The sequence below is a fragment of the Zalophus californianus genome, chromosome 3 (genome assembly GCF_009762305.2).
Source record: "Zalophus californianus isolate mZalCal1 chromosome 3, mZalCal1.pri.v2, whole genome shotgun sequence".
Lineage (NCBI taxonomy): Eukaryota > Metazoa > Chordata > Mammalia > Carnivora > Otariidae > Zalophus > Zalophus californianus.
Window position 1 is genome coordinate 181057148 of NC_045597.1, and position 18978 is coordinate 181076125.

The following is an 18978-nucleotide window of genomic DNA, read 5'->3' on the forward strand; positions in this document are numbered from 1 at the left end:
AATGAACGTAAGCTTGGAGCTCTCTCATCTCTCAGGGTGACTTGGGCGAGGGACTCTCCTCGCTCAGTGACCAGTGAACTCTGTGCTTCTTTCAATATGTGCTGCTCAGCGTCCAAAGGGCTAATCGTCTTGGAGAAACAGTCTGTTCCTCTGCCAGGAACCTGAATTCCCTACAAGTAGGACCCTTGTCCTGGCTTCTGTGCTGAGTCACCACACGAATAGGTCACCAACCATACCAGGCACAAACAGAGTTGCTGGGCAGGACCCTATTCTCCACTGGGTCCCCATAAGCTTTTTGATCCAAATAACTGGATTCCAAGGTGGTACACAATAATCGTAAAGAACAAATGCACTCACAGGAGAAAAAAATGAGTAATGGCTATCTGAATGATCCCTTAGCCAGCAGGGCCTCCAAATGAGAGGCAACATAGAAAGCAAACATGGCACACAATATGGAGATGTATAGCCTCCAAGAAAAGCCATTTTCTCTGTAGGAGCTGACAACAGGCCCTCTCTGGCCTCCAGAAAACCATGGTAGAGAGCCATGGATTCTGACACAAATACCGGTTTTCTAGTTGGCTCTCTGGGGGTCATCTGTCAAAAGGTGGTGGGTCAGATGAATTCTTTATAAAAAACAAAGTAGATAAAATAACACACACACACACACACTGAGCCACCTTGTTTCGGAGTTCTCCATTCATACACACAGAGAATAGCTCATTTTATTCACTCATTCCCTCCCTCATTCATTCATTCCCTTATTCAATGATAATTCACTGAGTGATCGAAATTGCGTGGATCACTATGCCAGGTGCAAGATATAGTAGGCAGAGCTTTTCCACTCCTCCACACTTGCTTTTCCCAGTCATTTCAGATTTGTTCACATTATTGATGGGTTCGAGACAAAAATTAATTACTTTCCTAATTTGTTCTGAGAATAACTAAGATTAATGAAAAGAGAGAGTAATGAAAGAGAAAGTGTGAAAGAGAAACCTTGGATGGTTATTTGAATCTTCAGATTTCAGTTTTTTCATCTGTAAAATATGGAGATCAATTACACTTATGTAACATCTATTCTGTTTTATATACATGAAGTGAAACCAAAAATTTTTAAGAGATCTGATTGATCACTATCACACAAGCCTTACTGGGGCACATCTCCTCTCCATGTTGTGTTGACAAGATCCACTTAGTTGTATTTAACTGGCAGATGCACTGGTCTGGAAGCACCAAGACGGAAATCCCACGTCTGGTGCCTCGGGTAGGATGCCCAGAGGGTCTGCACTTGGCTGAAACGGTCATCGGAGGACCTAAACTTTACTTTTCCAGCATGGCAGTCACAAGTAATTGGATCTCTTCCATGGTAGCTCAGCACTCCCAGAGTTTTACAAGACACCAAAGACAGATCTCCTGACACAGGGCTTATTTTGAGATAGCCTTGAAGTCCCAGAACACCACTTCTGCCATATTTTATTGTTCAAACAATTTACTAGAGCCAGCCCAGATTCAAGGGAGGGGAAGAAGTAGACCCAATCTCTCAATGGGCAAATTGCATGAGTCACATGAATGAAAGTCCTTAATGGCAGCTATCTTGGAGGCCGGCTATGGTAGTCACCATGAGAATTTAAATGTTAGAGGGCTTCAGACCTGGCAGCTAATAATGCTAAATTTCCTTATGATCTTTGATTTTTCCTTCTCTTCTTGTAAACTGGTTCCTGAAGAAGTTAGATAAGATGCCTTAATATTATGAGTGATTTTTTAATCTGATTTAAAAATACTTAGATAAGCTTCAAGTTGATTAATAAAGATCTAGGAAAATTAAGAGAAGTGCAGAAGACACATAAGACATGAGGTTTCCTAACTGCTGCATGGGTTCCTTCTAGTTTGAAACCTCTGATAAAAGGGATTGAACTTCCATCTAGATGCCCACGACACTAGACTCCAACCCTGCAGGTTTGATTCCTCTGTTTCTCCCACAAAGCATTAAGAGGTTTTCAATCACTATTTGCTAAATGAACACACTCTGGTGGGGTTTTCAGGAATGCTGGAAGCAGCACAAAGAGTAGGGTGATATCAACTCCTGGTATTAGAAGGAGGTAATTCCATTATCTCTAACAGCTAATGTTCAGCAGCTCGTCGATGCTTTCTAATGGGCAATAAAAGTGAAAACATCCACTGGGGGTTTGGTTTCTGGCCCGTGTCTTAGCAAATTAAATAACTCATGCTTCATGGCAGGAGACAGGAAGGGTTTGTGCTGTTCGTTTTCACAAGGAAAAAACCTTGACCTCTTTGTCTGCACACAAACCACTCCTGGCCCCAGGTGTGGCCTTCCGAGATCGCGTTGGCACAGGGTAGGACTGCTGCACAACGCAGAGTGGGGAGGGTGGCTGGTGGCCAACGAAGATGAATGATTCCCCTGATGATGCATTTAATTAGTGTGAAAATGGACGAACATGGGGAAAAATTAGAGGTTTCCTTATTTATGTCCTACTGGGGAATCAATTTCAAGATCATAAATAAGATGTGAATTGCAGACCCAGAAAAGATAAGGGCTGCTTGTTTTTCCATAAAATGTGGATACCACTTAAGCAAGAGCCTACTTATATTATGTCTTCTGATTCTAACTAGAGTCTTTCATTCCTTTTCTATTATACGAGAAGTATTTTAAAGACAATGGCTTCAGAACCCTTCTACAAGGAACCACAAAATATTCTTATGACCATATAATATCATTTATATATATAACTATATAATAACCAATGCTCCTGTTTTTTGTTTCTCACTTTTTACTTCCTCAATTGAAATCCTGACTCAATCTCTCACTTGCTGTGTGTCCTTAGGCAAGTTACTTAGTGTCTCTGTTCTTTAATTTTCTCAGTGTTAAAATGCAGTTAATAATAATACACAATCGTACAGCAGCCTTGAAGATTAAATTAGCTAACATATGCTTAGAACAATGCCTGGCACATACCAGGTGCTCAATAAGTATACTCTGAAGTTAAGAAGCATTTTGCCCACATTTTCTCTTTGAATCCTCCAAACAATCTAAACATTAGAGAAACATTAGGATTTAAAGGCCAACATTTGGAAGTCAGACTAAGGAGGACCTACCCCTAACTAGCTGCAAAATCTTTTTTTTTTTTTAAGATTTTATTTATTTATTTGAGAGAAAGAGAGAGAGTGCACACACAGAGGGAGAGGGAGAGGGAGAAGCAAACTCCCCACTGAGCAGGGAGCCTGATGTGGGGCTCGATCCCAGGACCCTGGGATCATGACCTGAGCCGAAGGCAGACACTCAACGGACTGAGCCACCCAGGCACCTCTCTAGCTGCACAATCTAAGCAAGTTACTAAAGCCACCTGGGCCTTGGTTTCCTTATCTACAAAATGAGGATAGTGGTAATACCTATGTTATCAGTTACATCTGACAATACACACAAGAGACTTCGGGGAATGCCTGGCACAGGGCAGGTGCCACTGTTATATTTGCCATTGCCAAGGGACGATAGATTGTGTTGGGCTAGCATCAAAGTCCGCTGTCTGCAGCATAGGCGGTGATGTATACCAGGCCCCCATTCAGGGCTGATTTCATGGATCGAATAGGGCCCCATGCCCAGAAGCTCCTCACACTTGGTTTAATTCTCTCCTGTCACCGTCTCGAAATTCTTAATAATTTTCACACAAGGAGCCCTGCATTTTCATTTTGTCCTGAGTCCTGCAAATTATGTAGCTGGTCCTCCCCCACATTTTGGAATCAAGTCAAGAGCCCAGCAACCCAGAGGCCGCTATCATGCCAACTCTCGTAGGTAGTTTGCATTGACTTTGGGACAAGCTTAATGTCTGAGCTTCTGTAATAGAAGTTATAAACGTATTTCTCTATATTGAGCTCTGTCCCTTTGATCAGAGTAATGGAGCAGGGGTGCGGGGTTCAGCTGGGTTCTGTTCCAGTCCCTCGCTTCTCCTCAGCTCCATAGGTATAACATGGGGATGGCATTATCACAAGGTTATGGCAAATCTACACTTACGTCTCCCACTGTACTGAAGAGGTGAAGTGTTTCAGACACACAATTACTGTTATGTCGTACTATTACATAGAAGTCATTGCATTAATTTAAAAAATGCATAAAAGTATTACTGAATGTATAATAGCTTCTTGTCATTACATAGTTCCTCAATGAATGACTATTAAATACACTAAAGTATTATTAGGCAGGAAATTGAGATTTTTTTTTTATGGTAAAAGAGGCTTGCATACTTGAAACAATTGGGAAACTCTGTATTGGGCCGGCAGTTCCTGAACTGCCAGGTCCATTTCAATTCCCATGTGAGCCTTTTGGGTCCTTGTTCAGAACCGTGCGTGCCACAATTATACGGTACACGTATGTCCTGTGAATGATACGTGTTTGCTGGTTTGACCACACTCCTCTCTCAATGTGGGAAATGCATTCTGTTACCAGAGTGAAAAGGGACAGTGAATTCAGAGGAGATACTGGGAAATGTGAGAGATTAAGAAGGGGAGACCACAGAATGTTTCTATTCTTGGAAGCAGAAGAAATGCTGAGTTGGGGTGATGCAAAGGCATGGCTGGAGCCCAGCTCCCACAGAAGGTCGGACATGGACGCAGGCGGACCCCATGCCCAGGGCTCTGGGATGGCACACCGCACTCTAGAGTTGTATTTGTGTCATTCCCCTGCTCAGAATGTTCCGGTGACTTCCCAGCCTACAAAGTCCTACATAATCTGGCTCCCCATCTGCCTCCAGCCTCGTTCCTTCCTACTCTCCCCACCTTCTCTGTTCCATTCACCTTGTTTCTCAAGCTGCTCCTGGAACAGGCCTCGCACATCATCCCGCCTAACTGATGTTCCCTTGCACTGGAACACTTGGCTACCATTTTCTTCGTTCCTCACTTCATTCAGGTCTTTTCTCAAAGGTAGTATCCTCGAGCTAACTTGCCCAACCACCATAGGTGAGGTAGACAGCATTCCGGTCATTCTCAAGCCCTTTATCTTGCTTTATCTTTTTAAAAACATCACCTGCATAACATCGCCTGCATTATCCTTTGTATTTCTATGGTGTCGGCTGTTATTTCTCCCCCTTCAGGTCTGCTTTACCGATTTATTTGTCCAATTGCTTATTGGTTATTTTTTTCCTCCACCAGAATGTAAATGCCATGAGAGGACAGACACATTTTTCTGTTCTGTTCACTGCACTATCTATAGATGTGAACGTATTGCCTGGCAGAGTCAATCCTCACTCCATATTAGTTGAATGAATAAGTGAATGGATGAGTGAATGATTTAAAAACCCTCTTCAGGGACGCCTGGCTGGCTCAGTCGGTTAAGCATCTGCCTTTGGCTCAGATCATGATCTCAGGGTCATGGGATCCAGTCCTGCATTGGGCTCCCTGCTCAGCGGGGAGTCTGCTTCTCCCTCTCCCTCTGCTCTTGCTCTCTTTCTCTGTAAAATAAATAAATGAAATCTTAAGAAAAATAAAATACATAAAACCCCTCTGCAAACCAAGAAAACAGTAATTAGAAGAGGTGCAATGCAAGGCCTACTAGTTTTGCCTTGCTAGAAGGTCTGAGGAGGGGTTGGGGAGTTGACAAAGAATGAGATGACAAGGGGCCGAAGTTGGCTTGGAAGTTGTCAAGATTGTCCCGAGCCTGCAAGCCTCTTGACATCTAGGATCCTATGAGCCCATGTCTCCTCTCCCGCTATAGTCCTAGGTAGTGTCACTCAACTGGGAGTTTTGGCAAACCCACAGTGATTCCCTGCTCTCTATGATGGCTGTTGCTGTGTGGAAGTAGATCCTAGGATTCTCCAGGCTTATTCTCCTTGCATAGTGCCTTTGTGATTTGGTCTGGGTTACTAGAAACTGAAGCAACTTGATCCCACGAGTGCTCTGTCTGTTCCTTGCTGTTACTAAGGAGAGTTGATTCCATCTGCAGAAGTTAGGATAAGCAGGAAGAGGAAGGAGAATCTACCAGCTGAAGAAAAGGATTAACTCACTCCCCAAGAAAGTATTACCCTAAGCAAATCCATGGAGTTTTAAGTATAGATATGATAGCTGTGATTATTGTTCCAAACTCTTCACTCCCTCCCAGTAACAAATTAAATATGCATAGTCTTGGCCATGTGACTCTTCGGTGCCTCCGTGTTGGGATGATAGGTTGGAAAGAGAAGAGAGGAAGCAGAAGGAAAGAGGAGCTCTATAATCCCCTTCCACCTCTGGTTTAGACATAGATAATATTTATAAACTCTCACCTGATATGTTAGGTTTTTTTTCTTTTTTCGTTTTGCTGACTCTTGTAGAAACCCACAGTTTAGCAACCACATTCACCAATACATGGATATGCGCATGTGGTTTTTCCAGAGTGTGTCTCAACAGAACAACGATATTTCAGTTCATCTCCCAAACACCTGGCATGTATCAAACCGGATACTTGTAAATTGTTGAACTGCAACCCCTCCAAAACAAAGAAACCAAAAGAACGACAGAAAAACAGTGCATTCAGTGCTAAGTTGGCACTCCTGGCCCCAGTTCGGTCGCAGTAATGGCGAGCATCGTACTCGTCTCCACAAGATTTGTGAAGCTATACTGGCAAAGACTCAGCAAATGGAAGGCAACAGAGCATGGGCTACATCAACAATTTATCTGAGGCTGGATACCAAGAAACAAAGCGAGATTCATTAGGTAAGCCAGCTACAGGTGTGTCAGTTCCATTCCACAGATTCCCAACATGTTTTCATTTATTTCTACATTTAGTGGCACCGGCAACCTTAATATTTAAGAAACACTGCACTCATTTTTTTTTTTTTAACAGTACTTGGAAAAGAAAATTCCCAAGAGGAACTTTTCAAAGGATTTTTCGGATCAGTTTGTCTTCTAGGGAAGTTTTACATTTGAAGTGATACAATCCGTTCTCAAAATAGAGTGAAAAGTCTTCACGTCTGGTTATCGAGGCCAATCCGTTGACTTGTTAGTACTCAGGCTTCCTTCATTAGTGAAAGTCCCTGGACTCTGTCCCCAGTAGCTGCCCTACACAATACCCACAACTCTTCACCCGAGACATTCCACTCTTCTAAACTCTTGTACCTCAACCTTATGATGGTCAGATTTTTCTAGACTTTTTAGAATTTCTATGGCAACATAGAGACCGCCAATCCAGGGACCCCAGCACTTTCTCATTGTTTTATTTTCTCTTCTTAGTGTCTGTGTCCTGGTCCATTATTATAATTACTACCTTCCAAATACTCTTACATTCCATGCCCCTCTCTCTGATGTACCTTCTAAAGAAAACTCTGAACAACTGGGTTTTACTTTGTTATTAGCTTTCTCTACACTGCTGACTGAATGGCTGAGTAGGTCAACTCCATTGCGCATTCGACACCGCCCATCATTTCTACCACCATTTCTACCATATTTCTGCCTTTTAAGAGAATTCCAACTCCTCCCATCTCTCCCCAAACCACCTCTCTGTCCCCTTCAAATTCCAGTGATGGCTTTGCCTCTTCCCTCATTAAGACAATAGAAACCCCTGGATGGAAACCCTCATCATCCCACCAACACATCTGCAAACCTACTTCCACACATGCTCATCTTCTGTTTCTTCTCTCCCTGCATCGAGGAAGGTCACTCTCACAATTGCTTCTTACAATGTCCTAAGGACTCCAGTCTTTTGGTCTATCCCTCTTTGGTCTTATAAATCAGTATTTATCTCTCTGCAGAATTATTCTTAACATCCTAAGATCTTCCATATTAGAAGGAAAAAGGAGCTTATGTCCACATCTTCCTCATGCTACCACTCTCCCTCTTCACTTTCCCAGTTCAACCTTTTGAAACAGTTGTCTGCACATCATTTCTATCTTTTCATCTCCTGTTCACTCTTCCACCACTGCACTCTTACCAAACACTACATTTCCCTGGTAACTTCTTTGTTGTGGTTATCTAAGATTGCATGACCAAGCACCCCACTCAGTGGCTGAAAACAATAACCGCTCATTAATCTAATCAGGTCTTTGGGTGGACTCATTAGGGATAGTTGTCTCTGCTCCCCTTTATGTCAGCTGGGCAGTTTGAAGCTGGGAACTAGAATCATCTGGAGGTTCACTTATTCGCAGGTCTGGCAGTAGGTGCTGGGGATATGGGGCTTTCTCAAAACATGATGGTTTCCAAGGGCAAGCATCGAGAGAAAAAGAGAAAGAAAGAGAAGGAGAGAGGCTGAGACAGACCCAGGCTAAAGCATTTTATGACTGAGCTTTAGAAGACTGTACATGAAGGTTCTGTCTTGGGATTTCTCTCCCACGTTAGACTCCCTTGCAGGACAAACCTATCCATTAATAGGGTTAAAATGTCATATTGATGCTGATGGCTCTAAGACTTAGTCCAGTTCCAAAGCATTTTCTGAAGCTTTGACATTTCCACCTGGATATCTGATAGGGTTTTCAAATTTAGCAAGTTCAAAAACATAACTCTTGATTTCCCCTATTTTCCTCTAGCCTTCCCCACTTTAGTCAATAATTTCTTCAGGCTAAAATCCTAAATATCATACTTGTATTTCCCATTTCCCTCAGTTCTCCCCCCTCAATCCTTTAGCAAATCCTGTTGGTTGCACCTGCAAAATACACCTCTAATTTCTCTACTTCTCATCTGTTCATTCACCTTCATCTAAAACTCTAATATCTTTTCCCTGGAATACCATGTAGCCACCTGACTTGTAGACAGCAAAAGGAACTATGACTTCTGTGGACATTTGACTCTTTCATACCACTTAACCTCTATTCCTGCAAATATCATCTAAGAATACCCCTGGGACTATGCTGAGGTAAAGCTCCTGGCCTGGGTACACCAGCGGCTTCCACCTTGCAATGACTCTCTGATGACAGGAGCCCAAGGAAATGGCTCTCTTTTATATTTGCCTCAAAAGAATTGTATTGTACTCTCAGTAAAGAACATTAACCTTGTCTAGAGAAATGTGACAGAATGGAAGTCGCTGCACCTTTTTCTCTGTTGAGCTAACAATTGTATTCCAGATGCACAGGTCTTCTTAATAAGGTACAGTCCTGTGATTCAATAATTTTCGAAAAATCTGAGTTGATTGTCTATCCTGTGCCAGGCTTTGTTCTAGTTGCTGAGGAAACAGGTAAATAAAACAGAGCTTCTAATAAAGAAAGTCAACAAGAGAAAGCAAACGTGAAATAGGTCAGGAGATGATAAAAGCTGTGAAGGGAAATGAAGCAGGGTGAGGAAAATGGAAAGGATGGACAGATCGCAGAGCCTCCATGTTTCTCTATCTGCTGGTCAAGGAAGGCATCCCTCTGAGACCATGTTTGAGGAGGGAACTGAATGACTGAAAGGAGCAGCCATGTGGGTATCCGAGGAAAAGCATTCTAGGCAAAGGGAAGAGCAGGTTCAAGAGCCTTGAGGCTTTTTGTGTTTGGCATTTTTTAAAGATCTGAAAGGAGGCCAGTACAGGGAGGGGTTAGGAGATGAGGCTGGAGAGGTAGAGTACATCATTGATGGCCGGTTGGACAGCTTGTGTGGTGAGACTGGGAAAATTTGGGGAGAAAGCGTGGTCTTGTGAGAAGTATATGCCAAAGGTAGAGAGGGCATGCTATCAGAAACAAAGAAAGCTCTAGGGGAATGAATGTCTGTGTGATGTAGGTTTCCCTTACAAACCCCAACATCTATTCAATATATGCAGAGAACCTTGCACAATATAAATGTTCACTGTTACCATTTCTATCAAATTTGCTGTTAATTGAAAAGGTTCAGGTCCTAAGTCCAGCATTTACTGGCTTGTCTCTGTGACCTCTGGCCAATCACCTAACTTCTCTGGGACTCCCTTATGCTGTGTTATTGTGTGGATGAATGGATTGATTGAGAAGCTGCATGAGAAATGCTTAGCAGAATGCTTATCGCGTATTAAGGGCTTAATAAATGTTGCTTATCATCATCATCATCAGGGAATTTCTAAGCCCCTCCATTTGTTGTAACAATATGGAGATGAGAGACGGGGTTAATATTATTTTATGCCTGTTTCTAGCCTCTCTTCCCCGTGGTTGTCTTCCTTGCTTGCATCACGTCTCTGTTCCCCTGACCCCCACCAGTCTGCAGTCCCTCTCCCTGCTTTATTTATCCCCCATCACAGTGACCAACCTGTGAGCTGTTCCATGTTCACTTTATCACTGTCTTTCTCTGCCAGCTAGAATGTAAGCTCCTTGAGGGCAGGGATCTTTTCCTTCAGTTCACTGATGTCTCTCTAGGGCTGAGAACAGTGCCCAGTCCACTGTGAATTCACAATTAACATGTGTTGAATAAATTAATGAAAAAGAAATTTCAGGGGAGGACTTCAGCTGTCAGCAAGAATGGGTACTGCCGCAAATCACATGCCTCTGTGTTGGAATTTAGAGCATTGAACTTGGTAACATAGAGCATTGGCCCTTTACCTTACTATCATGAACATTCAGGAACTGCATATCCTGGATTTTAGCCCTGACAATTCGGAGAGCTCCAGAAGTTAGACCAATTTACTTTCCAAGGAACAAGCAGCCAGCGTTGTTTCAAGTCCATTGGGACCTCATCCCTCTGGCCATTCGGCAAAGCGAGACCAGGTAGCTGAGTTCTGTAAACTTCTTCTATTAATAACTGCCAGACAACCTTTCCTTGACTGGCTCGGCTTCTCACTTAAGTCACCTATTTTGACTTGTAATTTCTCCGAAGGGCCATTTCAGACATTTCACTTCCTGAAATTATAGTGATTGTAAATTTTAGGCCATTTGCAGCATTGTCTTATCCACGGGAATTTGGGTATAGAAAGATGGAAGAGGCATAAGAGTTCCTTTGGACACATTTGGTTTAATCAGGATGAACTTCATAAAGAACACCTTGCTCATTTCCCCAGCGCAACAAGACTTGTGGAGGCTGTTCTACAAAATAGTGATTGTATTTTATTCGTCATCCCTGTATTTTCTTGGGAAAGCGTGTCCTGCAGTTAATTTTGTGTTGGGTGGCAGGTTTGACCTAAATCTCCACATAAACTTCCTGGGGGTAAGGATCTCATGCAGCAAGTAGCAAAGAGCGAGTCTCTAACAATTATTATGGTAAAAACTTTCACATTGGAAATTTGAGGGGGTTCTGGTATTCTGGTTTAACTAAGATACATAGTATCGCCCCAGCTATTCAGCTCTGTTTTTTCTCTCTAAGGCTTTGAAGTCAACCACTGAGAGACAAATATGGAAATTATCACTGTTTGCAAAATGTCTCTGTGAAAGAATTCTTACCTTTTAATTCCTCCGGAAATTAAAAGAATGACCTTATTTCCACTCACACGTTGTCAGAGTATGAAAACCCAGGGGAGCAAAATGCAGATCTTCACTCTGGTGGGATCAGACTTTATGCCAGGGGCCACCCCAGGAAAACTGTGTTGGAGGGACTCCGGCTGGCAAACTGTTGAAGAACACCAGAATGTTCTGCTCCCTTCCTCCCTTCCTCCAGGGAGGCTGGGGTTTGGGGGATGAGATCAGCTTTCCTGAATAGAGGTCTAATTGACCTAATGGCGGGTTTAAATGATAGCAAATTCATTAGCTCCTCTAGATGGAGGCTGCTAGCAATTGCACGGGTGAGGTTTGCATTTATAAGGAGGCTGGGGGTAGGGTTGGGAGGTGGGGGGTGGTAGGGGTCATTTCCATGGAAAGAAATGTCACACATCCCAGGATCGGAAACGTGGGCATCCCTTGGGATTGAAAAGGAGAGGGACTTCTTCTGCTCTCTTATTAGCTCAGGGAAAGAGGTCACGGGATGGGGTCATAGTCTTGATCAGAGAAACATCCAGACAAGTTGGAGATGTAGCTCAGGGAAAGTGGCAGTGAACCAGTGTATGGAAGTTTAAAAAAGTCACGTATATAAAACAATATGACACTGGCCCAGGCCCAAGGTGGTAGGAAGCAAGCGTGGAGGGGTCTAGTGATGCATGAGAGACTTGCTTTGGTACCTCTTCCCAGAGAAGTGATTGGTGAGGTGATCCAGGGACGTCGGAAAGGACTGGAGACACGGGAGCACCATCACTGAGCTACTCTCATCCCCGGGCATTTCCTTCCTGATTCCCCAAAGTGGCTTAAGGGCAAAGCATGTCCGGGATAATTTGTTTATATATAGGTCGGCAGGCAGAAGATAATAAAAGGATTCAGTTAGCCATGAAGTCGTGTGTGTGTGTGTGTGTGTGTGTGTGTGTGTGTGTGTGTGTGTGTCAGAGATAAGGTGATCAAAACACAGCCATGGGGCAGCTGAGGGGATCTACTGGGCTTCTCGACATGCTGGAGAGGTGAAATCACCTTCAGAGAATCCCAGATATGGGTTCTTCCTATGTGGAAGGGCCCAGTACAACCTCAGAAATTGCGTTAGTTCTCAGAACAGATGCCTCCCCCAAGCTGAGACCGAGATTAGTAGCCTGCAGCTAATACTGGATCTTTTATGCTGTTCTAAATTAAATTCAGAGCAATTCAGCCCATGCCACAAGTACTATTATGTGGGCTTCCTTGCACTAAATCTATGTTTATGGGAACATAAAATACATGTTGTTCCTGTCATCGGATTTTATTATTGACAATGATTTCTAATACTTGCCCATCAGCCACCCTTTTAATCACTGTCAATCTTTCTTTCTTATTGCAGTCAGATTTAAAACATCGATGATGGTTTTAAAATAAGGCCCTTCCTCTGCTCAATTGTATTTAGGGCTAATTAAGAGTAAATAACTATTCCCAGCAAGGAAGGCAGAATCCAAGCAAATCTTTGACAAATGCAGCCTTCCCTTTAGAGAAACATATTCTTGTCTGCTGCCAGTAAATATTTCCATTACAACCATAAGAGACTCCATTCCCTCCCCACCCCATCCCCCACATTGAGAATGTCATGCTGCTCTGATACAAGAAGAGAAAAATAAATACCAGTCAAGGCCAGGAAGGAAAACACGAGAAGCATTTAATTAAGACAAGAACTGTATAATTCCCTGTTTCTTTCAGTGGATCCCCAGTTCCATTTGGTTGCTGTCTTCAGCTGTGTGAAGCAAATGAATGCAATCACTGGCTCAGCTCCCACTCAAGGCTGACATTTCCCCTAAATCCTCAACCACCCCCCCACTCCCACACCCTCTGTGATGCAACACAATTCATTCACTATAATTTGAAGGTTACAGTCAATGGCTCCAAGACAAGAATTCAGACGGGACCCGATCAGACTTCCTGCCTTACGAAGGCTCATCTTGATTTCAGTTCCAGAGGCTCTCCTGCAACGTATCACCTAAGGGACTTCTCTCTTCCATGTTGCTTTGACTGGGCCTTTTGATTTCCCCTTTCATCTAAAGATGAGAGTTACTCTTACTTTGCAAATTATAGATTTTAATATTTCTTGTATTTTCCCTTTCCCCTGGAATCTGACAGTCGTTTTTGTGAATTTCTTCTTACTGGAGAAAGTTAAAATGAAATGTTTTCCCAGCCCAGGGAAGGAGAAAGAAGTGCATTGAAAGATACAGAAGCTGCACAGGGTGTGGAAAGTCAACTTTGAGCTATTCATCTGGAAATATAAGAAATAGATTTTTTATGTTTATCCCAATGTATAGAAATACAAGAAAATTCTATTACAAAATAGAGTTGAAACAAGTTACCATAATGAAGAAACAAACAAGGGTATAGTTTATTTTTAATATAAACACACATAAACAAGAAACTCTTATATGCATTCAGCAAAGAGTAGTTGAACATCAGCAATGTCATGCACGGTTCAATCCTCCTTACTGATTTCCCCCAGCTACAGTTTTTAAACTCCAGTGTTTGTGGATTCTCCAAAGGGACTGGACACATAAACAGTCCTCAAAATTAATTTTATTTAATCCACTTAAGAATTATAAACATACGCCAGCTTACTAATTGCTAGTGGGCTACAAAGTACTAAGTTTTGCTCTATATTGACTATGACAACTGAGTTCATTTATTTTTCCCACAACTACTTGTTGAGTCCCTATCAAATATCAGATATAGTTCTAGGGGCTGAGAATACTCTTGTATCCTGTAACAGATGAACGCAGCCCCTGGGTCTGCAGGAATTACATTCTAATAAGCTAAATATTCAATAACAAATGAATACATCATATTTCAGGAGTGATACATGCTGTGAATGAGGAGTTAGATATTATCAGATGGGGCCAGTTATTTTAGGAGAGTCATCAAGGAAGGCCTCTCTGAGGAGGTGACTCTTGAACAGATTATAATGCACAAGCTGGAGGGTACTAAGAGCAGGCTGGAAAAATGAGCATAAGCTGGCCTTGTAGGCCATGGCAAGGACTTAGAACTCTAGTTTGAGGCAGACTAGAAGCATTAGCTCAGAGAAGTAGTTTGATCTGGTTTACATTTTACAAATATCTCTCTGGCTATATGGAGAATTGACTTTTGGATAAAGTTGCCAGATGAAACACAGGATGCCCAGGTAAATTCTTTTTAAGTAGGTTCCAGTCCAATATGGGCTCAAACTCACAACTTCGAGAACAAGAGTCGTGCATTCTACCAACTGAGCCATCCAGGCACCCCATGCCCAGTTAAATTTAAATCTCAGATAAACAACAAATAATTCTGGCATAAATATGTCTCAAATATTGCATGGGACATACTTATACTAAAAAGATTGCAGTGAGACCAGAACCCCTGAAATAAAATGCTGCCACTAACCTTCTTGAGGGTATTTCTCACCTTGGTCACTTTTTTGTTCTCCTATTCTCTTTGCTTTCCACTTTCAAAGTAAACTCCCCAGACCTGTTGCTCCTGGATTTCTACCCTGGCTCAGAAGCCAACAGCAGTGAAAGAGGAGCAGGGATGAAAAAGCAATGGGCCTTTGGCCAGTGGCTCTTTTCCCTGACTGGCCCTGCTCACTTCCTCTTTCCACAGCTTACCAATGACTGTCCTCCCTGAACCCACTTCAGAACATGCTAAAATCTCAATATATTGAGACTGTTCTTTTATCCCTAAGGCAATGCCACTGGAAGTTTGTTAGGAGACACACACACACACACACACACACACACACACACACACACACACACACACACAATGATTAGACAGCCAGTCATTGTTTCCTAAACACTGTGGTAAGTGTGCTTGGGTTTACTTAAGCCTTGACTCTTTCTCCCCATCATTAGGAACTCTGAGAACAAGATGATCCTCCACCCAACAGCAATATGCTTTGATCAATGAAATGGTCACAAACACTTGCCAACAATGGGTCATCCCTGGAGACTATGAAAATAATGGAGACCTAAGAAAACGTTGCCAATGAGGAACAAAAGAGGCACTTTTTTGTTTCTTAACATTCAAGAAAGCCAAAAATTATAGACAGCTGAGGAACTAGAGCTGTTTTTCTAGAGTGATCTATTCATTGGCTCTGGCTGCCATAACAAAATACCACAGACTGGGTGGCTTAAACAAAAGAAACTTATTTTCCTAAAGTTCTGGAGGCTGAAAGTCCAAGATCAAGGTATCTGCAGGGTTGGTTTCTCCTGACGCCTCTCTTTTAGGTTTGCTGACAGCTGCCTTCTTGCCATGTCCTATGTGGTCTTTCCTCAGTGTGCACACATCCCTGGCGTCTCTCTATGTGTCCAAATTTCCTCTTCTTGTAAAGACACCAGTCAGGTTGGATTAGGGACCACCTTAAAGGACTCATTTTAACTTAATCACCTCTTTATAGGCCCTATCTCCAAATAGAGTCACATTCTGAGGTATTGGGGCTTCAATGTACAAGTTTTGCCGGGACACAACTCAGCCCGTAACAAGTGAGTAGACATTTGTGATAGCCGTTGAAGTCATTGCCAGCTGAAGGACTGAAGGAACAATCTGGGTTCCCAGAAGAGTGGAATAGTGGGGCTCTGCCAGCAGTTGTCAGGGTGAGAAACACACGAATGGAACACGGGGCCAGACCACTAACTGGCTCCAGCCTCCCTATTACCTGGAATGTGAAATACCAGCCTTCTCATTAGATAGGCTGTTTTTTCTAAATGGGAATAAATTGGACCATAAAGAATATAGAAGGATTATGAAAGTGTGTCTAATGCTTTATTAAAAAATTACTGTAAGGGGCACCTGGGTGGCTCAGTTGGTTAAGCATCCAACTCTTGATTTCGGCTCAGGTCATGATCTCAAGGTCTTGAGCTCGAGCTCCACATTGGGCTCCATGTTCATTGTGGAGTCTAATTGAGATTCTCTCTCTTTCTCCTTTTACCGCCCCCCACCCCTGCTCATGAGCTTTCTCTCTCTCTCTTTTTCTCAAATAAATAAATAAATCTTTAAAAACATTAATGCTAAATAACCCCTGATTTGTAAAGTTTGATAATCATCAAACACAGATTATGTTTAAAAGGTTTAAAATGTCTCTTTGAGGGCGCCTGGGTGGCTCAGATGGTTAAGCGTCTGCCTTCGGCTCAGGTCATGATCCCGGGGTCCTGGGATCGAGTCCCGCATCGGGCTCCCTGCTCCTTGGGAGCCTGCTTCTCCCTCTGCTTCTCTCTCTCTCTCTCTCTCTCTCTATCCCTCTGTCTCTCATGAATGAATAAATAAAATCTTTCAAAAAATAAAAAAAATGTCTCTTTGACACGGCAAGGACATAATAAAACTTTTGATAATGGCAGAATAATAAACACAAAAGAAGAATTTGGAAACCACTGCCCAGAGTAGTGCTTTTCAAACTTTTCAAAAAATATGAATCTGATGTCAAAGGAGAGTGAACCCCTGGCTGGGAGAGGAGAGAGAAATGGATGGTTGTGTTTTATCAAAAAAAAAAAAAAAAAAGTACTGGAAACTTACATTCTGTTCTAGGATATATTTCTTTTTTTTTTTTTCTTTCAAGATTTCATTTAAATTCAAGTTAGTTCTCATATAGTGTAGTGTTAGTTTCAGGGGTAGAGTTTAGTGATTCATTACTTTTATATAACACCCAGTGCTCACCACAACAAGTGTCCTCCTTAACACCCATCACCCGTTTATCTCCCACCCTTTGATTTTATTTTATTTTTTGATAAGCTTTTATTTATTTATTTGAAAGAGATTGAGAGAGCACCAGCAGGGGGAGTGGCAGAGGGAGAGCGAGAGGCAGACTCCCCACAGAGCAAGGATAGCCCGACATGGGGCTTGATCCCAGGACCCTGAGACCATGACCTGAGCTGAAGGCAGCTGCCCAACTGACCAAGCCACCCGGGTGCCCCACCCACCCTTTGATTTTAAAAGTAGGTTTCATTTGTCCCCCAAGTCCTCAAGATAATTCACATTCCAGTGAGATACATGATGCATAGTGGGTAGCTTTTCCTGACCCCTGGCATTACAGTTCCACGTTTGGATTATTTGTGCCCCAGCTTGAGAATCCAGGCCTCCAAGTCTTGACCGCCCTCTCATACAACAGAGTTGCCCTCTGGACAAAAAGGTTGACCACATCCTCATTAAGCCTCAACCACAGGACTTGCTGCAGGCATACTAGCAGGAAATGAAGGTCTAGCATCTAGTACAGATTAAACCAGAATCTCTCCTTTTCTGCCACAAGCAGCAAATCTTGGCCAGTCCAGGAACTTCCACGATTAGTATAGGATGGTCTTGGCCGAGATGACTGGCTTTGCTCCATATGGTCTCTCATCCTCCAGGAGGCTAGCCCAGGCTCCCTCTCATGGTGCAGGCATGAGAGAGTAGAGGTGTGCCAGACCTCATGAGGCCTGGCCTGGGTCAGAGGTGAGGCCCCATTTCATTGCCCAAAGTACATAAAAGTACAGCTCAGATTCAAGAGACAGGAAAATAGATCATACTTTTGACAAGAAAAGTGGTAAAATCACATTGCAAAGGGCAGAGATTCAAGGGAGGTTGGAGAACTGAGGCATTTTCTCAATCACTTTACCACAGGAGGCATTCTAAGTCACCTTTCTGTAAGCAGAGCTCTGGATTCCTATTATCCTTTTCCATATTGCTTCCGTGGAGAGCTCAGGGAATGTTATGAGAACCGGGATCCAATGTTATTGGAACTCAGATGCTCGGATGGAATCCTGGCTGTGACAGATTTTAAGCCCTCCTTGGACATCAGTTTTGGCTACTTACACATACCCCTTGTTGGGAGAAGAAAGGGGAATGCGGGTTTTCCCTAATAACGACTTTATTGAAGTCCAGCGGTTGACTGGTGATAGGATTGCTCTATTAGATTAAGCCAAGTCCTTGATCAAAGTGAGGTATATTAATGGGGACTTTATTTAGACCTATGACAATCTGGCATCCACTTGAGCAAAGATTTCAATCATGTAGAGAAAGAAAGTCTGTCAAAAATGTGGAGGAGAAAAATTATATAAGTCAGTAATGCTTAGAAGTGTATAGAGGAAAAATAAATTATATTTTTGAAGCTAGTTCAAGAAACTTCAGTAATTTCGAGCCAGATGTATATCGCATAAAACATAGCTTTTCCATGAAAGCACATCTCGTAGTTAAAAGAGAATATACAAAAAAAAGCTTAGCTCTTCATTTTTAAAGCGTAGCATTATCCTGCTCAGATATTCACTTCTCTTTTATCCATGACTCAGGATGAATATTAGGGGAAGGAGAAGGAGGGCTCGGATAGTTTCGGGAAGGGCCATGCAGAACGAAGGGATCTAGAGAACTACATTGATTGGACCCTCTGACAGGCGCATTATCTCATTTAATCTCCACCATAACATTGTTGGATTGGCATTAACAGCCCCTGACTTTATAGGTGAGGAGGCTGAGGCTCAGAGAGATAAAGCAACTTGCCCAAAATCACACAACTAGTGAGAGTGAAAGCCAAAATGGAGCCCTGATCTGGTTTCCATGTTTTTCTGGCTGTGATTGTTTCACTACAAGAGATCACTGCCAACTTGGGTAACCTCATCTTTGTATTTGAAAATAAAAAAGTACTGACCTGGTTTTTATTCTTCAGGGTTTGGTTTGTTTG